The sequence below is a fragment of the Herpailurus yagouaroundi genome, unplaced genomic scaffold (assembly GCF_014898765.1).
Source record: "Herpailurus yagouaroundi ecotype Mexico unplaced genomic scaffold, PumYag 250, whole genome shotgun sequence".
Classification (NCBI taxonomy): Eukaryota; Metazoa; Chordata; class Mammalia; order Carnivora; family Felidae; genus Herpailurus; species Herpailurus yagouaroundi.
This window is the reverse complement of record NW_024412467.1, coordinates 8,510,555-8,534,888: the sequence shown is the minus strand read 5'-3', so window position 1 is coordinate 8,534,888 and position 24,334 is coordinate 8,510,555. Positions and strand designations below refer to the sequence as shown.

The 24,334-nt window shown below is 44.5% G+C and overlaps 2 protein-coding genes and 1 pseudogene across 2 annotated transcripts in view; 1 reads left to right on the top strand and 2 right to left on the bottom strand.

The window, feature by feature from the left end:
* Positions 1 to 124, bottom strand: part of DEK (DEK proto-oncogene) — a 31,359-nt gene extending 31,235 nt beyond the window's left edge. Inside the window, exon 1 of the mRNA XM_040460530.1 lies at positions 77 to 124. The gene's annotated coding sequence lies outside the window, so the exon portion shown is untranslated. The remainder of the gene's footprint in view (positions 1 to 76) is intronic.
* An 11,519-nt stretch (positions 125 to 11,643) lies between these two features.
* On the bottom strand, positions 11,644 to 11,804 carry LOC121020641 (uncharacterized; annotated as a pseudogene).
* Positions 11,805 to 12,219: 415 nt separating this feature from the next.
* The window catches only part of RNF144B (ring finger protein 144B), a 184,220-nt gene continuing 172,105 nt past the window's right edge, over positions 12,220 to 24,334 (top strand). The window contains exon 1 of the mRNA XM_040460601.1: positions 12,220 to 12,340. The gene's annotated coding sequence lies outside the window, so the exon portion shown is untranslated. The remainder of the gene's footprint in view (positions 12,341 to 24,334) is intronic.

The window sequence follows — 24,334 nt, the reverse complement described above, 5'->3', positions numbered from 1 at the left end:
GACGGCGCGCTCCCGGGCCGCGCGGGCCGGCGCTTGGGCTCTCCGCTGGGGAGGCGTGCGGGCCGCGTCCCGGCCGGCCGGCCGGCCGACCTGGCGGGGCTGGCCGCGAGAACGCTAGGGGGCCTGCCAGGGCATTGTCTCCTCGGTTCCTGCCCGGAAAAGGGGGGCAGCCTGCGCCCGGGAGGGGCGGGCGGCTGGTGGTAGAGAAGTTTCCATCTCAGGAAGTCGCCACCTGCAGTATTTCACAGAGGTTGAAGGGATTACTAAATGAGTGATCTCCATTAGGGTCCAGAGATCGTGCTGGGGGTGAGCCCTGAAACCGCTGTATTTCGGAGGACCCCATGCCTTGTTTAAGTTGCGCCCTAGGGAAAAAGACCCAACCACGTTCGAAGTTCACGTCACCAGAGACAAGTCGATTTCCAGATCTGTAAATGTAGCGAGTGTGTTTGTGCGCGCGATTTCCAGACCTGTAAATGTAGGTGTGTGTGTGTGTGTGTGTGTGTGTGTGTGTGTGTGAGAGAGAGAGAGAGAGAGAGAGAGAGAGAGAGAGAGAGAGAGAGAAAGATACTAGAGGAAATACGGTATTGCCCAGTAATACCCGTGAATGTAGGGGGTGTGTGTGAGAGAGATAATAGAGGATGTCCAGGATTGCCCAGTCCAGACCCATAAATATGGGGGAGATAATAGAGGACATACGGTATTGCCCAATCCACGCTCGTAAATGTAGGGGAATTGTGTGTGAGATAATACAGGAAGTACGGTATTGCCCATTTTAGGCCCCTAAAAGTAGTGTGTGTGTGTGTGTGTGTGTGTGTGTGTGTGTGTGAGAGAGAGAGAGAGAGAGAGAGAGAGAGAGAGAGAGAGAGAGAGAGAGAGGGAGATAACAGGAAATACGGTATCGGCCACTCCAGACCCTCCTCCCAGAGTTCTAGGCCAGCTCCGCAGACACCTTTGAAAACTCTTCGTTACCAAAACCGAATGTAATATTTCTGCCCCTTTCTGTATGTGATGCCCTTCGTTTCTTCCCCCTACTCAACCACAGCTGTCCAAAGGATCCTATTACTCAATGGACTTCATGGAAATAGGATGAGTTAAATTTGCCTGAATGGACTCCAGATTGCAGGGCATAAATGAGACATTTTCTTGGAATCCTCTCTTTTCCTTTTGTGCCCCTAACGAGAACAAACCAATTCAGTCGTTTCTACCCTCAAATCTTATACTATTTTCCCCACTTTACTGATGCCACTCAAATTCTGTTCACTCTTTTGCTTGGATTTCCACACAGCCTCACTGTTCAGGTGGCTTCCACATTACCACCCCCACCCCCCTGCTAGTCACACAGCAGCCAAGGTGACTTATTTTTTTTTTTTTTTTTTAATCTCAGATTGGGTACTCCCTTGCTTAAAACTCTTCAGTGGTTTCTTACCATACTTGGAAGAAAATTCAAAATACTTATGGTTCGGGGCGGGGGGTGGGGGGCGCCTGGGTGGCTCAGCCGGTTAAGCGACCAGCTCTTGGTTTCAGCTCAGGTCATGATCTCATGGCTTGTAAGTTCAAGCCCCACATGGGGCTGTGTGCTGACAATGCAGATCCTGCTTGGGATCTCTCTCTCCCTCCCTCTCTCTCTCTCTGTCCCTCCCCTGCTTGCTCTGTCTCTCTCAAAATAAATAAACTTAAAAATATACTTACGGTTCACAAAGTCCTATGTAATCTAGTTGTTGACGTTTCACCTCTCTGAGACCTTTGGCTGTTGCAACCACACAAGCCTTCTTTGATGTTCCCCCAGAAAGCCTGGCTCATTCCTACCTTTGAGCTTTCTACTTTTTTTCCTGCCAGGATCGTTTCTCCCTCCATCTTCAAATGGTTTGCACCTTCACATCATTTAGCTTTATGCCCATGTGCTTCTGCTACCCCTACACCATCACTGTTCCGTTTCCATCCTTTTCCATTCATTCATGTATCATTCAGAAGTATTTGCTGAGCACCTGCCTCCTGCCCATCACTGGGAGCTAGGGATCAGGACTAAGCCCCTGCGGTCTTCAAGCTTGCATTCTGGTTGAGACAATGAACAAATAAGTGACTGTATTGAGTGACTAATTTTGTTAAAGGTAAAGCAGGCTAAAGAAGATAGGAAGTACCAGTAAGGTGGACGGGACTTTATTTTGCATATTTGATAACTGTTAATAAGATGACATTTGAAAAGAGACCTTAAATAAACGAGAGTGCTGGAGAAAGACTGGAGATTCTAAAGAATCCTCTCACGTATTGAATGTAGGGTATAAGAAGCAGAGAGGAGTCAATGATGACTTTTGTTTTCTGGTTCAATAACTAGAAGAATGGAGTAGCTAGTTACCTAGATGAGGAAGACCTCTGGTTGAGGGGTGGGGGACAGGGCTTCCTTTTTCTTTGATGGGGGAGGTGGGGAAGGGAATCAGTTGTTTTGTTTTGGACCTACTAGGTTTGAGATTCTTGTTAATCTAAATGGAGATTCAGAATAGGCAGTTGGATGTGAGAGTCTGGCATTCAGGGGAAGAAGCTCTAGTCAAGATATAAATTTAGCACTTGTCAACATGTAGATGGTATTTAAAGCCCCGGGACTGGCTGATATTATTAACAGAGTGAATATGGTAAAGATGAGGAGAGGGTCAGGATTGTACCCTGGAGCTCTCCAGTGTTTAGAAATTCAGGAGAGAAAGAAGAACCAGCAAAGGAGAGGGAGCTACTGCAGCCAGGAAAGGAGGAGGAAAATCGTGGAAAGCTGTGTCTCAGAACGAAGCCAGATGATTGTCTAAGAGGGAGAAAGTGATCACTTGGGTCAGAAGCTGCTAAACGATCAGGTGACAAGAGAACTGAGCATTGTCCATTGGCTATCACGATGATGCGTTATCAGTGACAACAGCTGTTTCTGTAGGGCTGATATTCGTGAAGGTGCCAGGAGTGAGGCTATAGTGAGACAGGTAGGCAAGAAATGGATTTAGACACTTTCTAGGAATTTTCCTGTTCAGCGGAGCAGAGAAATGGAGCAGGAGCTCAAAAGGAGTTTGGCTTTTTTTTTTTTAATTTTTTTTTCAACGTTTATTTATTTTTGGGACAGAGAGAGACAGAGCATGAACGGGGGAGGGGCAGAGAGAGAGGGAGACACAGAATTGGAACCAGGCTCCAGGCTCTGAGCCATCAGCCCAGAGCCTGACGCGGGGCTCGAACTCACAGACCGCGAGATCGTGACCTGGCTGAAGTCGGACGCTCAACCGACTGCGCCACCCAGGCGCCCCAGGAGTTTGGCTTTTAAGAAGGGAGAGGGGCGCCTGGGTGGCTCAGTCCATTGAGCATCCCACTCTTGATTTCCGCTCAGGTCATGATGTCATGGTGGTGAGATCGAGCCCTGCGTTGGGCTCTGCACTGGGCACGGAGACTGCTTGGAATTCTCTTCTTCCCTTTCCCTCTGCCCCTCTCCCCTGCTCATGTGTGCTCTCTTTCTCGAAGAAGGAGAAGAAGAAGGAGGAGGAGGAGGAGGAGGAAGAGGAGGAGGAGGAGATTACTGAAGGTTCATATGATGATAGGAATGAATCAGTAGAGAGGGGGAAAGTTCATGGTGAAAGAGAGGGAGGGGACAGGAGCTGGAGCTGATCTAAGGTAGGTATGGTAGGGATATCAAGTTGGCTTCTCTGTAAGTGGATACTGAAGCAGAAGTTGGGTGCCAGACAGTTATGGGAGATCAATACCTGTGAAAGGAAGGGAGGGATGCAAGATTGGGCAGAAGAAGAGGTCAAACCTAGGCAGAACTGATGAAGCCTCTGCCAATCCCGTGGGGAGCTCTCGAGGAGTGCTCTTCAGAGTGTCCTTCCTGGTCGGACTTTCAGAACCCCGTCTTGCTTAGCCACTGCGTGCACGCCACCCCAGAAAGGGCATGACTTCAGGCCAAGTGACTCCATGGCTGCAGCAGACCCGGAGGGAGCTGATAGATGGGCTCTCTGTGGCTGCGCAGCAGGTCCTGCCTTGACGGGGTATCTGGGTGGCACATCTCCATGTAGACCACAAATGAGAGGTTGTCCTTGGATGGGACAGTGGACATTTTCTACACAGTAACGAGAGAAAGTAGAGCCTATGGGTCCAGGCGCTGGGTGGGGTTTGGCACACGAAGTGGGAGTTTTAGAAGTTAGTCCTTTACGTTTCTCAGTGAAAGCAGGAGCAGAATCACTGACAGCGAGCGTGGGAGGAGATCGTGGGAGGTTTCAGGAGAGAGGAAATTCGAGCTAGTCCTGGAGAATGGGGATGAGTGGATTAGGGAAGGTAGTGTGGTTGCCAGGATGCTTCAAGAAGGACCCAGTGACATTGGTGTTCATGAGGTCAAAGCACCAGTTAGGCTTATGGTTTTCCTCCAGCTATATTCATCTACTTGGGAGTAGCTGGGAATATGGCAAAGGTTTGGGTACAACCAGGTTGGGATTTTGCCAGGCAAGTACGAAGAAAGGAGAGAGGGAGGAGCGAGTTGAGGGTATGGACAGGACACTGGATATAATGATGGAGCACAGAATCTGAGCTGAGCAGGGAAGAAGGTCAGGCAATGAAAGGGGTGAGACTTAGTGAAAATGGGTCAAGATCCAGAATTTCACTACCCAAAAGTTTTACTGTCTGTCTTCCCCACTAAAACGTAAGCTCCTTGTAGCTGCAGGCACTTTGGGTTATTCATCGCAGTATTCTCACCCTCTGAAGCAGCCCCCCACCCCCACCCCGGCGCATAGTTAGCGGTTAATGAATATTTGCCAAAGGAATGCACACCTAATTCTTATTACTCGCTCATCATGAAGATTCAGAACGCTTTTTGTTTAACATGACGAGATGATGTGTTAGGACTGGGCAGGTTAATTTGGCAAAAGTTCACTTTACAGCAGTTTAGCGGCTTTGTTTAACCTCAAAAGTTTATTTCTTATTCTATAAAGCTTTCCGTCAGTTGAGGCAACTCCCAGGGCTTCTAGTCAAGTGGTTTACTCATTGCTCTAGGCTACTTTGATCTTGTAGAGCCGCCATCTCTGCACAAGTGCTTGGAGTTCACGGTGCTAGGGGAATACGAAAGGAGGAGGACTCATTCCTGCTCTTCTAGGGTTCTGCTCACTGGCCAGTGGCCAGATTAGTCATAAGACCCCACTGAACTGCAAGGAATCCAGGCAACATGGGGGCACATGTGGAATAATTGGTGAGCGTTGCTGTCTCTGCACATAAGGGTCTGATAATTGCAACCAGATAAGGCACAGTTGAGATGAACAGTGCTTATGTGTTGGTTTTATTTTGGAAATACTAACAACGCTGATTCTTAAAACTTTTTTTCTCATTTTGGCTTGAGAAAGTTTTTACATACACTGCACACATATATCTATCTTTCTCATACACATATCTAACTCTTACATGCACATATCTATCTTTCTCAGACCATAAGCTTCACGGGCAGAGACATGTCCATGCTATTTATTATTCTCTCCTAGTTCCTGGATCAGTGCCTGACTCATAGTAGATACTTTAAAAATATTTGTTTAATTGAAATGAACCCTCTTGGTTCTTAGTGGCATGAGTCTATTGTTTGGATGCTATTTAAAGACCTTCCAGCAATATATCAACTCAGTAAATTAACATGGCTTGAATAAACTGATGACCAGATTCTTATTTAAACCTCGTCATAAATATAAATATAGTGACCCATTTGGTCCTTCTAAAAACAAGATATCATACTCTATTTTGGTAGAAAGAAGCTGGCCAAAGTACACAGTTCAGTAATTTGAGATTAGGTTTGAAAATATGTGACTGCAACAATATCCAGTTGGTTGATAAACTGGATATTCTTGCTGTGACAATGGCCAGGGAAGGCTGTTCAAGGTAAGCAGTAGGAGAAGTCGAGGGAAATGGTGGTGTGATTATAAAAGCTGGAGGACCAAGGATAAGTGGTTACCAGATTTTGGCCCTGGTATGTAATTTTGCTCTATATTTGGCAAGTATTGTTTGTAACGTAGTTCATGAGTATATCCTTATCAGCTGTTCCATTGAATGAGACCAAAGAAATAGAGAAGCATGGAGCTTTGGTATTATTTCCCTTGTTGACTGTCAACTAAGATCATCTGTGGCGAAGGGGGCTTTTGTACCTATGGACTAATATTCAGTGCTTAGATTATATTTAGTGCCATCTCTGTTGGCCAGGTCATAACATCAGAGGCAGTGAAGCGTTTTCTACTACAAGTTGGCTAGAAATCATCAACATTGTCACAAGAGTATCCAAATGGGGTGTTGTCTTAGGCAAAAGATATATCTAGATCACACCCATGTTTACCATTCTGTTGGCTTCCCATATTACACACAGGATAGAATTCAAACCTGCAACAAAATGTATGACACTCCGAGCCTTTACTTGTCCAGCTTTATCACCTACTCTTCCTTGGTATTCATACAGGCAACCTATCTTTTTTTCTCCTTCTTTCCTCCCTCATTCCTTCCTTCCTTCTTTTCTCTCTCTCTCTCTCTCTCTCTCTCTCTCTCTCTCTCTCTCTTTCTCTCTCTCTGTCTCTCTCCTTACATTTTATATGAGATATAATTGGCATGAAATAAAATTACATAAAATATCCTAGGGGAAGCTGGCCGGCTCAGTTGGTACAACATGAGTCTCTTGATCTCAGGGTTGTGAGATCAAGGGGCAGGGTTTACTTAAAAAAATAATAATAAAAAGAAGGTATCCTATCAGATGAGTTTTGACATATGTTTACAGCACAGAACCATGACCACAGTCAAGACTGGGAACATATCCACCACCTCCAAGTTTTTTTGTGCCCCTTTGTTATCCTTCCTGTCACCTGTCCAATCCCTACCCCTGGATAATGACTGATCTTCTTCCTGCCACTATAGAAAAAAATACACCCAACTCTAAAATAGTCCTATAAATTTTGTTTTGAGTATAGCCTTTTATGAACTTATTCTCTAAGTGAACTAGAGAAGGCTTGGGTGAGTATTTATCCCGTAGGCATTTTGGGTTTATAAAATTAAATTTAGAATAAACACATATTTGCAAATTAGGAAAAGAAAATTGTCCCATCCACATCTCAAGTTAATGCAGTTGTTCTCAAGTGGGATGGGTGTGGGAATTTTGCCCCCAAGGGATTTCACATTGTCTGGAGACATTTCCGGTTGTCACAACTTGGGGAGGTGCTATTGGCATCTAGTGGGTGGAGGCCCAGGATGCTGCTAAATGTCCTCTAAAACACAAGACAGCCAGCCCTCTCAACAAGAATTATCTGGTTCAAAACAGCAGTATTGCTGAGACTGAGAAACCCTGATAAAATGCAATGTACTTTCTTTAACTTGTGCTCCCCAAAACTGCTCTCATAAAGACCCAACAATCATCCCCAAATAGGCAATTGAAAGGCTTCTTCTGCGTGCTCCTATAATAGTATTTAGCTTCTCTACAGCACTTGACACTCTTTACCATCCTCTTCTGTCTTTTAAAGTTTATTTCATTTATGTTAATAATCTCTACACCCAGTATGGGGCTTGCACTCATGACCCAGAGATCCAGAGTCTCATGCTCTACTGACTGAGCTAGGCAGGCACCCCATCATCCTCTTCTTTCAAAACCCCTTTCTCTTGCATGACAGTGTCTCACATGGCATTGCTTTCTCTTGGTTCTCCTCCTCTGTTAGCTATCCTGCATCTGTTGATGTTGATGTCCTTCAGGGATCCCCATAGGCTCTTGGTTACACGTGATTTTTCTGGGTGCTCTCTTCCACATCCATAGTATGAATGATCTCTAGGTTGATAAAGTCCAAATCAATGCATTTAGCAACTTTCTCTTTGAGTATCCTACTCTTATCCACTATTAAGATTTCTTCACTCAGTATCCTGTCGATATCTGAAACTCAATAAATCAAAAACGAAACCCATTCTCTTCTCCAGCAAATCTCTCCCCTTTCTACTGATTCATCTCATCTCTTTGTTGTCCACCTTGTTGCTCAGACTTGAATATTTGAAGTTATCTTTGGCTTTTCCCTTTTCCCCAACTCCCCACATCAACTCTTCTGGATTCTAAATCTCTAGATCTAACACACCTTATCTTTCGGCCATATTTAGCTCTCTCCCTAAATGCTGTAATAGAATCCTTCCTGGTCTCTGCCTGAAGCCTCATCCTTACTGAAAACCAAACAAGGAGTAATCTTGCAAGTTCTACAGACTAACTATTGTGTTTTTTTAGCAAACAGAGGTTAAGCTTTCAAAACTCAAAACATTGCCTTCTCCGTGAAACATTCCTTGTGTCTCTGTGAAGTTGAGATTCCTCCTCCCCCTGCTGTATGTTCCTCTACTGCTTCCTTCCTATCATTATTACAGTACTTATGAAATTACATTGTAATTACTTATGTGCCTACCTTTAGAATAAACTTTTATTAAGTTGTCTGCCTAGAGCTTTTTCTGAAGAGCTGCCTTACCCCCAACTCCACAAATACCCTTCCCTCTTCATCCCCAGTTCTGTGTTGGCCACCATCTCCATAGTTACACGAAGAACTCTTGTGGGCATGTGTTTACATCATGACCCTGACACCTTCTCTTCCTTGACCTGGGCATCTGACCCAGGTAAGGCTGGTTAATCCCCTCCCTGGAGATTTGGAATTGAGAGAGAGAGAGAGAGAGAGAGAGAGAGAGAGAGAGAGAGAGAGAGAGAGAGAGAATATGAAGATGAAAGTGAATTAGGATAAAGGAGGAACAAAGAATCATGATTATATTCAATTTGCAGTTCCAGATTGCTGAGAAAGCCCGTCTGTATCCACGCATGCAGTTTCCAGGTGAGAGCCCTGCTACCTTTTAAGCAATTCCCTTTTCCCCCTTTGTTGTCTCCACTGCATTTGTTACTGGCAACCATCATATCCTAATTCATAGATCTACCTACTGTGAAATTCAAGGACAAAGACTCACCCTTGGTTATCTTTGTATATCCAGTATTTACTATCAAGATACAAAACACAGTAGCTACAAAAATATCTGTGGAATGAATCAAGGAAGGAAGCAAGGAGGAAAGAAAGAAAGCAGAAAGAAATGGAGAGAAAGTAAAAGGAGAAACAAATGAAAAAATATGACGGAAAATTGAGGAGAATACAATTCTAATGAGAGAGAGAGAAGGCAGTAAATCACCTCGAAACAACAACAACAAAGAAAAATGAAGAGAGTGCTCTAGGGGTAAACTATTTGGCTGTCTTGGGGCACCTGGCTGGCTCAGTTGCAAGAGCATGCAACTCTTGATCTCAGGGTTGTGAGTTCTGGCCCCACGTTTGGGGGCAGAGATTACTTAAAATAAAAATGTTTGGCTGTGCTCTGCTCTCCTGTCCTAAGGTCAGCCTGCTTCCCCCTACCCCCACTGCTTTCACCTGTGCCCATTTGCTCTCAGAGTCTGGTGAGAGGACCCAGCAAGAGCCCCGGTGCCTCCCAGCACCCCAGCCCTGGCACTCATGCTTTCTTTTAGATCTGATTACAGCCCACAGTGGTTGCAGCAAGGTAGCTGAGCTCCCAGCCATACATGTCTGCAAGCATGGCATCATAGAAGTACAGTGAACTTGGATTTCAGACAGATGGGTTCAGATTGAAGAACGTCAATGACTGTTGGTAAACAACACTTTCTCTCTAATTTCTATTTACTTCCATTGTTTCTCAGTGTTTACCACCACTGACTCTCCTCTGCCTCCATGCATCCCTTCAGGAAAAGTTTGTCTCTCTAGGGACTTGTCATAGGACTGAACTTAGATGCCACAAAGGCAGGAGGATCTGCACACTGGTATGCACCGAGTAGTGCCCGTTCTAGAGTTCTCCGCGTCCTTCTCATCCCTACCTCCCCTCCTCATTTGTTTTCTGCTTACAGCCAGCGGTCTTTCTCAAGCAAAAATCTGATCTTGTTACCTTGCCTGTGACATTTCAATGCTTCCCCATTATCTGTGGAATCAAGTGCAATTTTAAAGCACAGCCAGCAGGGCCACCTGGGTAGCTCAGTTGGTTAAGCAGCCAGGCTGTTTCGGCTCAGGTCATGATCTCACAGTTTGTGAGTTTGAGCCTTGCGTCAGGTTCTGTCCTGACAGTGTGGAGCCTGCTTGGGATTCTCCCTCTCTCTCCCTCCCTCCCTCTCTCTCTCTCAAAAAATAAAGCTAAAAAAAAAATTTTTTTTTTTAAAACATGGCCTAGCAGACTCTACATAATCTGGCCTCTGCTTACCTCTCCAGTCATGTCTCTCCATTCTTCCTCCGAACCACTGGCACTCCCTCACCCAAGAAAGAATCCAACAGCCATCATGAGCTTCTTGAAATTCATTGAATTGCCCTGTTCTTTCATACCTTTGGCTTTCTCTCCACGCTTTTCCGCTACTGGAAAACTCTTTCTCCTGCTACTCTCCTGTCCCTGGCCAAGTTACATTCATTCTTCAGGTCTCAGCTTAAAAGCCACTGCCTCTGGGCTTGTTGTAGACTACCCTCCAGGTGCACCAGCATCATGCATCAGCATCAGAGCATCTACTTAGTTTTTGTTTTGTTTTGTGTACTTATTTATTTTGAGAGAGAGAGAGAGAGAGAGAGAGAATGCGGGGGAGGTGCAGGAAGAGAGAGAATCCCAGGCAAGCTCTGCACCTTCAAGCATAGAGCCCGATGCGGGGCTTGAATGCAGGAACCATGAGATCATGACCTGAGCTGAAGTCGGATGCTTAACTGAGCCATCCAGGCACCCCGAGCATCTAATTTTAACAGCTGTTCACTGTGTATCCCTCTATTCAGCTCTGTGACGTTAGGGATGTTGCTGTTCTTTTATTTTTTTATTTTTTAATGGTTATTCATTTTTGAGAGAGTGCAGGCAGAGGAGGGGCAGAGATAGAAGGAGACACAGAATCCAAAGCTGGCTCCAGGTTCCAAGCTGTCAGCACAGAGCCCCACACAGGACTCGAAGTCACGGACTGTGAGATCATGACCTGAGCTGAAGTTGGTGACTCAACCCACTGAGCTACTCAGGCACACCATGTTGCTGTTCTTATTAATTCTTCTACCCCTAGCACCCAGCAGTGTCTTGAACTAGCAAGCTTTCAATAAATATTGGCAGAATTAAAAAAAAAAAAAAGCTGGAGTCTCTTTAATAGCCATTTGCATTGTCCAGGACTCTGTTACAAACTTGTTGTTTCATCAGTTGATTCCTGGCATCCTTAAAGTTATGAGTGACATGACTGGCTATGAATGAATAATGTTGTGATGCCTCTAACCTATTCCATAAATATACATCACATTGATAGGTAAATGAATGAATGAATAAATGGAGTGCCAGTTAACAAATCACCTTCCACATTCCCAGTAGGGATTATATCACCACTCCCAGCTTCTGCATGTTAATGATACAGTGATGTTTCCACAGATCCCTTCCCGTCGTTCTTATCTTTTATACTATTCAGTATGCTCTGCCCATTGCTACTTCGTTGGCCTTAGAACTCTCCTTCAATACATCCACCTGCTCCCTCCCAGAAGTTTGGCTTCAGAAGTGCCTCTTTCCTGAGAAACGGAGGCTCCAGACATGCTCAGTCAGCAAAGCCAGGTATAATTAAATGCTTTCGCCTTGACTTGGGGCCCTGACAGGTGGCAGGTGTGGACAGTGCTGGCAAAAGAGACCTGACCTGTCTTGTCTTGCACAGCTGAACGTACCCTTCTTGAGGCCAATCTCAAGTCCTGGCAACCCAAGTTTAAGTAGTGGGGACATCTACATTTTTAAACTGATAAGAACAGATACTACGCTTGATCTTAGCCAAAAGGCCGGGAAGCGATACATTTTTAAAACAGTAAGATGGAAGGAGTTATTTTGGAAAAATTAAAATGACTGGCAGGCGATTCTCAGAGCACAATCAAGCGTTAAGTGATGTGGTTAAGGCTAGGGAGGACGGAGGAGGCAGGGACGGATGGAAGCGGTGCCTGCCCTGAACCTCGCTGGGTAGGTGGAAGATTTTAGAAGGGGTTTTCCGAAGTCGCCCAGCCCCAGAATTTCAAGGACCACAGTCGCTGCCCCTTCCGAAAGAGAGCGCATTTCTGGGGGAGGTGTGTGCGTGCACGCGCCGGGGGGAGGGAGGGCTCGGGAGAGGGGCCACCGCTCTCCGGAATAAACAGCAGGGGGAGAAGGGGAGCGCGGCGGAGGGCGACGTGCGGGCGGGCGCCGGGGGCGCGGGCCGGGGGAGGGGGCCCCGGAGCGCGCGGGGCGGCTGGGAGCCGGCAGACCCGCGCGCCTCTGATACCTGAAGCGTCGCCCGCAGGAGCTGACAGCGGACCCTCCCCGTGTCCCTGCTCCGGACTCGGACCTCGCGCGCAAGGTAAGCAGGGGCGCGGGGTGCGCCCTCTCCGGAGCGCAGCCGGGCCGGCCGCACCAGGTGCTGGTCGGACCCCCTCGTTGCGCCCTCCGCGGTCTCCTGCGCACCGCGCCAGCCCCGGGCTGGGGGGTGGTGGTGGTGGGGGGGGAGAGATACGGGATCCTCCGCCTGCTGCGCTGCTACCCCGTGGCCCGCGGGACCCTCGTCCGCCTTCCCCAGGGCAGCCCCCGAAACCCCGCATCCGGGCTTGGCGGCGGGGGGTGGGGTGGGGGACCGGGTGGGCTCGCAGGCGGGAGGTCGTCCACCCTCTCCAGGTGTATGGCGCAAGCTCCGGCGCGCCGTTCTCCCCTGGACTCCGCAGTAATTTCCAGGTTGAAATATCGCAGCTGCTGTCCTTCCAAAACATAACCCCCCCCGCCCCCACCTTCTGTTTCTATTCCTAACTTTGAGGTGGGGGTGGGGGTGGTAATAACCCTCGGTCGAGGTAGGTGAACCGTCTTATCGTCCCTGTCTGCACTAAACAATAGGTGGAGGCGCTTTGGGGGTTATTTTCCCCGAAAATTAAATACTGTGATGAGTTTACAAGGTTTTCTGGGTGACTGCGGTGCCCCTAGAACTTGATCGCAGCCTAAAGCAGTAGGTCCCGCTGGAGCGCGGAGATCCTGATTCGGAAATGGGAGGAAGGCTGTGTGCGCGCGCGCCCGCGAGCTTCTGTGTCTTGAAAAATCAATCCAGGTGATGGAGACGTGCTCTTCCCCCCCCGTAATCACTTCAAAGTGTCCGAAAGGTCGGCACACGAGGGACAGGGGGCACCCAATTGATGATAAGCATCACCTGGAAATGGTAGCGTGCCCGGAGAATAAAAACCGTGAAGGCTGGTTTCCTTCAAGTTGATGAATTTGGTGGGGTGGTGGGTTTTGAGTTGGCAATTTTGGGAAGGGAGGGTTAACGTGCATTTGAAATTCAAATAGAGGGTGGAGAGAAATACCATACTTCTGAGGGCCCTTGTTAAAGAGTTAGCTTTGAAACCTCACATTTTTAAATGTAAGAATTCCTTCAAAAGTACTCTGGCGATTAGAAAGGACTGAGGCCTGTTCCGTGGAAATCAGAAAATCTTCCCCTACGGTGCTTACATTGCCTGACTTTCTGCCAGTGACCCCTGGAATTTTTACATGTTGGTTCCTTTAAAGCTGAACATCCAAGTGCACTCTATCTCTAGGAACCGGAAGGAAGAATTATCATGTATGTTAATTTAGATTCTGTTTACATTCCTAATTATTTGAACCAAGCTCTTCTACGCTGAATTGGTTGAGTGTCTGTAAGTTATATTGTATTTGAACTTGCACAAAATACTAAATGTTTCTCTGCCTTGCACTTTGTCATAGATGTACCTCTATTGCTTTTCATATATATCTGCATCTGAGCCATTCTAAGTACTTACCAAACACTCAGAGTTACCTCCCAGGGAAAATATTTTTATTTTGTCTGTCTTTGGAAAATTGAGGTAAAGGGCTAATTTTTTAAAAATACCATTCAGTAGGTATCCTATGAAATCCTCCAACTTTTTATGGAATGAGATGCTCATTATGAAATGGGGCTGGAATTGGGTACCTGCTTTCAAGGATATTAAGGACAAGTAGGAGACTTGAAGCGTTTTGAACTTTTAAGAAAAGAGTCACTGTCCAGGTATTGAGCCAATGTGATTGTTTTCCTGGCAAAGTTTTTCTCCTTTCTAAAATTAACTTTCCCCTAGGAAAAATAGTGCAGATTCACACGATTCAGCCAACCAAGCCGAGAAAGTACTATTTGAATTTTAAATTTTTTTTTCAACGTTTATTTATTTTTGGGACAGAGAGAGACAGCGCATGAACGGGGGAGGGGCAGAGAGAGAGGGAGACACAGAATCGGAAACAGGCTCCAGGCTCTGAGCCATCAGCCCAGAGCCTGACGCGGGGCTCGAACTCACGGAGCGCGAGATCGTGACCTGGCTGAAGTCGGACGCTTAACCGACTGCGCCACCCAGGCGCCCCTGAATTTTAAAAGTGACCTTAATTCATCCCTATGGATCTCGTGTTTGCAACCTATGCCACAAAATATGCAGAAATAGTCATCGCTTGCTGACCTTTTCAAAGCATTGGCTTAATGAGGGGTGTTATGGACAGAGCACAATATGATGTTGTGACTTGTGTTGGCTTAGGCAAAACTACTATCATTATTTTCCTAAGGGTTTTTGTATAGATATGTGTACAATGGGTCTGGAACTTACATAATTATGTATATATATGTAACACATGTTTTTAATAGGAACAAAAACCCACAATATTTTTCTTTGTGGCAGAACACTGTAAGCATTAGGTTTTGATTACTTTTTCATGGAAATTTTTAATATGACAGAACTAAAAACTTGAAGGAAATAATTCCATAAAGATCTATTTGGAACTGAAGGCCTTTTTAATAAAAGATGGTTGGGGCCCTTAGCTGTATGCTTAGCGTACGTGGAACAGTCCTTTGTGAGTGAGGAAGGGTGATGGGTCCCATTCTGGCAGCCTCAGACAGTAGATGATTAGACCCTGCCACTCTCTTTCAGACCTTTAATTTGCTCTGTAACTTGACGCTTCACTGACCCCACACACTCCCTGCCACGCCAGCTCACAGAGGAATTGCTGGCGCTCTGGACTGAATTAAAAAAAAAAAAATTTTTTTTTTTCTAAGTATTTATTTTTGAGAGAGAGAGCGCGCACATGCACGGGGGAGGGGCAGAGAGAGAGGGAGACGCAGAATCCCAAGCAGGCTCCAGGCTCTGAGCTGTCAGCACAGAGCATGATGCAGAGCTTGACCCATAAAGTGTGAGATCATGACCTGAGCTGAAGTCGAAGCTTAACCGACTCAGCCACGCAGATACCCTGGGTTGAATTTTTTTTTTCTTCTCCCTCCGATCAATTAGAACATGTTTGCATCGGTTGCAGAATGCAGTTACATGTTTAGCACTGTATTCTAAGAAATACCTTTAGCCGCAAAGAGAGTAACCTCCGTGTAGCCTAGATCACAAATTGCCTTATTTAGTCATGCTATATTAATTTCCCTTGATTCAACGATGTAGAAATAATAGAGTCCTGGAGTATTAAAATTGGAAGGCATTTTAGAAATCATCTAGTTTCTAATAATTTCTTTCTACAGATGAATATTAAAGCACTCCTAGCCATAATCCAGACTTTGAAAGAAGACATTAAATTTTATATTCTTTCCAGTTCTTCTAGTAATGAGGAATTTGCTCATTTGAAATGAATTTATACATGAGTTCATTAAAGTAGGAATGGCAGCAAAGTAAGTTGCAAACCTCAGCTAGATTTCCAATGAATCTCAAAGTGTGACCTTAAACGGCATTTAAAAAAATGTTTATTTATTTTTGAGAGAGACAGAGCATGAGCGGGGAGGGCGCAGAAACAGGGAGACACAGAATCCGAAGCAGGCTCCAGGCTCTGAGCTGTCAGCACAGAGCCTAATGCAGGGCTCGAACTCATGAAGTGCGAGATCATGACCTGAGCCGAAGTGGGACGCTTAACTGACTGAACCACTGAGGTGCCCCTTAAACTGTGACCTTAAAGGCAATTGTCGGTCATTTACAAAGGCGGTGAAGTACTTTAAAGTAGCATCCTAGGTTTTTCATTGTGCTGGGTGGGGACTGCTTCCACTGGCAGATGGAAAGGAAAGGAGTATCCGAAAAAGGATGAGTGTATAGATAGAAGAGTACGGTGGTAGTGCATGTGGTGGGGGCTTACTGAGTCAGTGTATCATTCAGGAATGGTTAGCCTTCAGACCCCTCCCCAGAGATTGCAGTCTGAAATAATGGAATCAACCACTGGAGTTTCTAGACTTCAAAACCCTACTTAATTAAGGCTTGGTTTTCAGAGTTCCCACTTCTTGATGTCTGTGTCTTTCAAGATCATCAGTCTTAAAAATCTATCTTCCCACGCTCCTAGTGTTGAGACATTTTTCTTTCGTGACTTGTAAAAGAATTTGTCCTGATACGTAGGCACCAATCTTAAGAAATCCTATGGAATCTGGGGAAGCATTCTTACAAGGGCTGTATCTCACTGCCAATTATTTATTGAGTTGCTTTACCCACATTAAAAAAATTCCACAGCCCTCAGAGGTAGTTGTTTTTATCCCCTTTATATAGATCTGTGATTCAGAGAAGTTAAGTATCTTGATCCAGGACACCTATCACTATCAACACCCACACTGCTTCCCCTAATGAGTCCAAGCTGTTGATTGAATCTATAGAAGGTAGTATGCTCATTTTGGCATTTCATTTGGAATTTCCTAATTCTTTTTTTTTTTTTTTGATTTTTCATTCTTTGAGAGACAGAGAGAGACAGTTTGTGAGCAGGGGAGGGACAAAGAGAGATACACAAACAGAATCCAAAGCAGGCTCCAGGCTCTGAGCTGTCAGCACCGAACCCAATGCAGGGCTTGAACCGCGGAACGCGAGATCATGACCTGAGCCGAAGTCGGACGTTCGACTGACTGAGCGATGCAGGCACCACCAAATTTCCTAATCCTGAAAAGATTTTATAAAGTCTTCATATGTGTTTAATGTTTTGGTGTGGGGAGCTCGACGTTCTTACATTGATTTAATGATTAAAGACAACTTATGTGTTCCAAAGTGGAATTAATCAACAATCAACTATCAAGATGTCTTTATTTATTTTTTTTTTCCAACGTTTTTATTTATTTTTGGGACAGAGAGAGACAGAGCATGAACGGGGGAGGGGCAGAGAGAGAGGGAGACACAGAATCAGAAACAGGCTCCAGGCTCTGAGCCATCAGCCCAGAGCCCGACGCGGGGTCGAACTCACGGACTGCGAGATCGTGACCTGGCTGAAGTCGGATGCTTAACCAACTGCGCCACCCAGGCGCCCCCTAATTTTTTTTTTTTTTTTTTAACAGTAGGCTCCATGCCCAATGTGAGGCTTGAACTGAGGACCCTGAGATTAAGAGTCTCGTGCTGTATTGACTGAGCCAGCCAGGCAACCCCTTATAGTTCAATCTCGAAGCTTCTATCCCAGGAGAGTCTTTGCACCTGTAGAATGTTTCTTCCTCTTTTGCCACCATTTTTCTTTTGTAGTTTCTTCCATATCCTCCAAAGTAGAGGCTCATAGAAAACCTCTGTAAACCCTTTGAAAACTCTACTGCAAGGCCCAGCCCTTACACCTTGGCCTTACTCTTGGCACAGCCCAGCTTCCGGGTCTGCATGGGGGAGGGTTGCCATGCGCAGGTCAGGGGGAGTGTTTACCCCCTCCTCACCCTGCCTGCTCTTCCAGAGTGTAGAAGGGCCTTCTCAAGTTTTGCTTTAAGTTTTCAAGTAAGTTCTTGTAACTTAATAGCTCTTTCCCATAATACTTAATTAGTGCAGACTCTTTTTCTTTTTCAAATTCTGTATTAGCATTCGTTGGTACTTTATCACTGTTTTCTGGGAAAGCATGTGAGCAGAAAGAGGTAAGAGTATTTAGAAGATTGTGTATAAATTTGTGTGTAAATGTATGTAAGTTTACAAGTAGGCTTGTGAAAAAGGCTAAGGAGCGTGTCAGACAATTGACTAATTTTACATTTTGGTTTTGGAAAACCAAGAGGAGTATAGAGACGACTATCAGAACCACGTGTAATCCCACTACCCAGAGACAACCACATCTAACATTTTGGCGTAACTTCCCAGTTTTTTAACTATGCGTGTGAGTGTGTGTGTATGAATGTTGTTATAGAATTAAGATTTGTTCCTTTAAAAATTTTTTTTTTAATGTTTCATTTATTTTTGAAGGAGAGAGTGTGAGCAGGGGAGGGGCAGAGAGAGAGGGAGACAGAGAATCCGAAGCAGGTTCTAGGCTCTGAGCTGTCAGCACAGAGCCAGACGTGGGGCTCAAACCCATGAGCTGTGAGATCATGACCTGAGCCGAAGTCAGATGCTTAACTGACTGAGCCACCCAGGGGCCCCTAATTAAGATTTTTTTTTCTATGCACTGTTTACTTTTTTTTAAATTAACAATATAAGAATTGCCTGAGCTATTTAACATTTTTCCTTTGGCTGTCTGGACTATATTTTATTTGCTCATTTTTCTTTGGTAACTTAAAAGGTATAGATTATCTCTTTAAAAAAACCCAACTATTGATGCCTTTAAGGCTTTTGCTTGTTTTTTAATATAGGCATGATCTCATTTTTCTTAATGCCAGGAAGAAATGATATTTGACAGTTTTCTTTCTGTAAGGTGAGAAATAGGACACATATACTATTTCTCTTTCTCCAACTCCTCTATGTTCTAGTTTTTTGTTGACATAATTTAGGGTTATTAAAATCAAATTATTCATAAATGCTAAAATTATTTTTTTATTTGAAGAATTGTTTTTAACATTTTATTTAAGGTTTATGCCCACATTGACCAAGTTTATTTAGACTTCATTCTGTTTAATTAATGCTTATACCCACTTAAAATTATTACTGTTCCTCCACTCTTAAATTCATATCATGACAAATTTAAGTATAGACCCAGTAAATTTTTTAGGAGGCTGTGTGTAGCTGAGGATGTTTTTAAGAAATTGCTTTCAGAAAGCCTGGTACAGATGAGACTACTTTCTGTTTTTCTTCATAGAAAACGCTTCGTGGGGGAGGGAGGGCAGCATATCGGTGACTCAGTTGGTTAAGTGTCTGACTTTGGCTCAGGTCATGATCTCATGGCTCGCGAGTTCAAGCCCCATGTTGGGCTCTGTGCTGACAGCTCAGAGCCTGGAGCCTGCTTTGGATTCTGTGTCTCTGTCTCTCTCTGCCCCTCCCCCATTCGTGTTCTGTCTGTCTGTCTGTCTGTCTGTCTCTCTCTCTCAAAAGTAAATAAACATAAAAATTTTCTTAAAAAAATACTTGGGTTGGGGCGCCTGGGTGGCTCAGTCGGTTAAGCGTCCGACTTCAGCTCAGGTCACGATCTCACAATCTGTGAGTTCGAGCCCCGCGTCGGGCTCTGGGCTGATGGCTCAGAGCCTGGAGCCTGCTTCCAGTTCTGTGTCTCCCTCTCTCTCTGCCCCTCCCCCGTTCATGCTCTGTCTCTCTCTGTCCCAAAAATAAATAAACGTTGAAAAAAAAAATACTCGGGTCATAGTCTTTATCTCAAGGCTCTCTAGATTGAATTCTAGCAATGAGGGTTGTGGAAGTCTGAGGTCTGTTTTTCTGTCTGGATGCTTAAAGCATTGTTTTCATTTCTCTAATACTAAAAAAGATTTTTGTTTTTTACCAGACTATATCATAATGATAGTCTGTTTTATTTTTTCCTGGTACTCTTTGGCTAGTATTGATTTGAAGACTTAAAATCTGTTTTTCGTCTCGGTATTCAATTATTTTCTTCTGATTTCTTTATTGATCTTTTTCTTTTTGGAGTTATGCATACATTTATGTATTCATCTCTCATATCATTGTTTATTTAATAAATGTGATCTTTTTGTTTTTTTCTCTGAATACTGGCAGAATTTCTCAAGCCTATCATCTACTCTGTTGAGATTATCGGTTATTTCCAGTATGTTACTGTGTCCGTTGCAACTTTTGATTTGGCCGTAGTATTTTTGGTTGTCTTTTCTAATCTCTGATCCTTCCTGCTTTGTGGTTTTTTACCTTGGCTTCATAGCTGAGATGCCCTTTGCTTCTTGCTGGGTCCATTACACAGAAGACCTATCCAAATTTCTACCGTACAGCAACTTTATTCCAGTTCATACCGTTTATGGTGATTTTTTAGAAGAGTCTCCTTTTGAAATAGTCTTTTCACAGATGCCTGGGTGGCTCAGTTGGTTATCTGACTTCGCCTTAGGTCATGATCTCACAGTTTGTGAGTTCGACTCCCCACATTGGGCTCGCTGCTGTCAGCCCAGTCCACTTAGGATCCTCTCCCCCTCTCTCTGCCCCTCCTCTGCTCACTCTCTCTCAAAAATAAATAAGACATTAAAAATAAGAAATACAGTCTTTCCAGACATCTGGTATTTTCTGTTTGCTCTGCCTTGGAGAAGTATTCTCTCTTGGTTGAGAATCAGGAGTTAAGATGGGTCCTGTACATCCAGAGTAGAGCCCTGGCTGACTGCATGGACAGCAAAAGGAGAAGAAGTTGAAATGTACTGTGATTTACTTTAGCTCCTCAGAGAGATGGGAGAGAGCAAGAGACAGATGGTATTAAAGAAAAGAAATTTAGCTCTTCACTAAATGTTTTTTATTATACAGTGCCTGAACTTGATTAAAATGGAACCCTTTGGGGATGCCTGGCTGGCTTAGTCAGTGGAGCATGGGATTCTTGAGCTCGGGGTCATGAGTTTGAGTCCAGTATTGGATGTAGAGATTACTTAAAGAAAAATAAGATGGAAACGTTTGTCTCAGTTTTCAAACACTTTTCGACATTATCTTATTTTATCCTTAAAACAGTTGTTACAGAGTCCCAGCGCCATGGCCTTTGGAGATTGTGGGTTGAATACATTCCTTAACATTAGTAATGGAAGCTTTGCATATTAGTTTTCTTAGCCTCATTTCTTCACCTAGAAGAAGTAATGTTTACCTCAGAGAGTGGCACAGGGTACAGGGAATAATTATATAGGAATTGCCAGAGTATAGTTTGTGGTAGAAGGCATGAATGAGATGGCCCCTGGAGGGCACAGAACAAGAAGAGGCCCCTGAGGGCACAGAGGAAAAAGCCAACAAAGGAGACCAAGCAGGAGTGGCCAGAGCCAAGAACAAAGATCAGAAGAGAGTGGAATCCGGGAATCAAAGGGAATTTAGAAATTCCAGATGAAAAGAACTCTCATCAGCCTCCTGAACATTGGGTTTGGCGGTTGGCTAGCGTGACCTCAGCCACAGGCCCTGTGAGTAGAGATGCAGGAAGAGAGTTAACACGTGTAGAAAAGAAGATAGGAAGTGGAAGCAGCCAGTGAGAAGATGTTTCTCCCTTAGAAGAAAGGGATAAGCTAGGAAAGAAGAGAGAGAAGTCAGTAGCTAGACAGATACTCAAGACTGCAGATTTGGATTTGAAGGAATATCACAATTTTAGAGGTGAAGAAAAAATTAGGAACTGAACGTTTGCCAAGTAAAAAAAAAATTTTTTTTCAAGCAAGGACATTAAATATGGTACCATCTACTATTAACTTATTTCCGAAAAGAGAGAAAATACTAATGTGAAAACATGGAATAAATTTAGCTTTGTGAGACAGTATCTCCGTTGGTAAAGTTTTTCTTTTCCTGTTCAACTTTGGCTTTTCTCCCTGGGTTCAAGGTTCTATCTCTTCTTTAGAGATCTGACTTCACCAGTGGTCTTCTCTCTCAAATATTTTCAGTCTCTTCTCTGTTGGCTCTTTTCCATGATCATATGAGTGCGTTCCATTCCATCTTAAAACAAACATGACCTACATGAAAACATGGGAGGACCTACACGGAAACAGTGGCAGAGAGGATGGGCTGAGAGGCCAGACAGGAGGGAGGTCTTATAAATAGCATTAGTAGGACTTGGTGACTGATTGGAGGTGGCAGGTGGGAGAACAAGAGGAACCTAACATGACGTCCAGCTTGCAGAATGGCTGTGCTACATGGTGCTGTCATAAAGGAGGAAGAGGGCTGGGACGACAAAAACTCATGGGCTCAGTGCAGTATACAGTAGGCTGTACAAGTTGGGAACTCTGTATCTTTGACTCTTCCCCTGCATCCTCCAACTAGGCCCCACCTCACCCAGCCACCCCACCTCTGCCATTGTCTTTTCATCCTTCATCGGTTGGTGCCTAAACCTTGGCGTCTACAATTATTTAACTCTTGGGAGTTCAAACCCTGCATGCAGGAGTTTGCAAGCTAACAGACTACGTGTATTTTCTGCAGAAAAAAGTAAAAGTGAACCAGATGATAGAAATAGAAGTCCCCCGTAACAGGATGCCAAGATGGAACCTTTTGAGTTTTCAGTTTTAAGCTGTGACTCCAGACCGTTAAGCCCGTATTCCAAAGTCAGGTCTAAGACTACAGGGCAGACTTTGTGGTTAGCTCACTGGCCACTTGCAGCTGATAAAACAGGCTGGAGAGGCTATGGAAATAATGATCAGAAGATAGTTTTTAGAGAGTTTGTAGTGAGTTTGAGTCCCCGCTCCTGAGAGAGGAGTGTGAGGTAATGCCTCTGCAACTCAAGTCTAGAGAAAGGGTTGTTATTTCTTTTAATGTTTGTTTATGTATTTTGAGAGAGAATCTCTTTTTTTTTTTAATGTTTATTTATTTTTGAGAGACAGAGAGAGACAGAGCTTGAGAGGGGAAGGGCCAGAGAGAGAGGGAGACACAGAATCCAAAGCAGGCTCCAGGCTCTGAGCTGTCAGTATAGAGCCCAGCGCAGGGCTCGAACTCACAGACCGCTAGATCATGACCTGAGCTGAAGCCGGAGGCTCAACCGACTGAGCCACCCAGGCGCCCCGAGAATCTCTTTTAGGCCTCGAACCCACAACCCTGGGAACATGACGTGAGCTGAAATCAAGAGACACTTAACCAGCTGAGCCACCCAGGTGCCCCCATGTGGAGTGTTTAATGATTGGGAGGCATAGTAGATGAGAGATCTAAAAGGCAAGAGACTGGCTAGTTCCACTATTGGTAGATGAAAGAGATGTAGCTGCATTGTGCTATAATTTGATAGAGCACTAGCAGTCAGGTTGTTCCCCAAGGACCTAGGGTAGACTATTCTGGAGAGTTAGCTAGCCTAGCCTGGAGTCATCTCAGGTCATGTGCAAGAGGGCCACCTGGACCCTAGCAAGGTAAACTGAGGAAATGGCCCTCAGTAACCATTTTCACCAGGGGATCTGTAGGTTGTAGGTGAAAGACACCCCCCCCCCCGCCCAGTGATGAAGGTAGAGTTGGGGTTCTCTGCCTCACAGCCCCTTGTTCCTCTCACCATCATCCCAACGCTGGCTCAAGAGGAAAAAGTAAGCTTTAAATACCCATTAAGCTCACACATCACCAGCATTAGATTATTATTCAAGGGAGACCTTTCCTTCTGCCTCTCTTCCCCCCTCCCCCGCCCATCCCACCCCTACTTTGGTATCAGAAAGTGGCATAACCTATATATATTAGTGATCTGGCTCAAGAGAGAAGAATATTTCCCTGTCCACCTCCTCTGGTATGAGGGGAAAATGTTCATTGAAGGTGTTCAGTGGGGCCAGAGCCGAAGGAAGAAGTTTAACTTTGCATGAAGTTGGAAGACTTGGCGTGCTGCATATGATTGGGTGTATTAATTACAGAATGGTGATCGATTTTTTTTTTTTTTTTGGATTTAGAGTGACTTGAAGTGTCTTCATTATTTATGAGGACCTGGAAAAGTCATGACAACTGTCCTGAATTTCACCCAAGGACAAGGGAAGAACAAGCCTCACATACTAAAAGAGGCAATGGAGAAAACAGATAGTCATCTTCTGATTATATCCCATGAGTCCTGCTTATTCACTGTAAGGTTCATACAGACAAAACCGTCTGCAGTTTTTAAAGGATACGTAATTGACAAGAGGATGGAAAGGAAATGCAGGTTATTACAGGGATTAAACAGAAATGTCATGATAACTATTTTCATTTCTTAAAAGGATGCTAGGAGAATTTTAATTAGTTGGTAAAAATATATATCAGGTAATTTAAGAATAAGGTTTGCAATCTGTTCCACAGCTGGGGAAGTGATCTGAGTTATTGCCTTTGTGAAACAGGCCCATAAGACATTTGCTCCTTTCTGTTTCCAAAGAATCACAGAAGCCATAAATGGCTAAGATTAATTGTTCACTATTTGCATTCTGCCATTGATCAATTAAAAAAAAAGCGTGTTTTCCTGTAAAACAATAAAGATGATGCCCATAAACCAATAAACTCCAGAATAAACAAAAATGCTAATGGATGTCTCTTTTCAGCTTTTGGGAATTTTAAAAGGGCTTTAAACTATTAGCTTCCATATTCCCTGAATTTGCAAAGTTATTCAATCG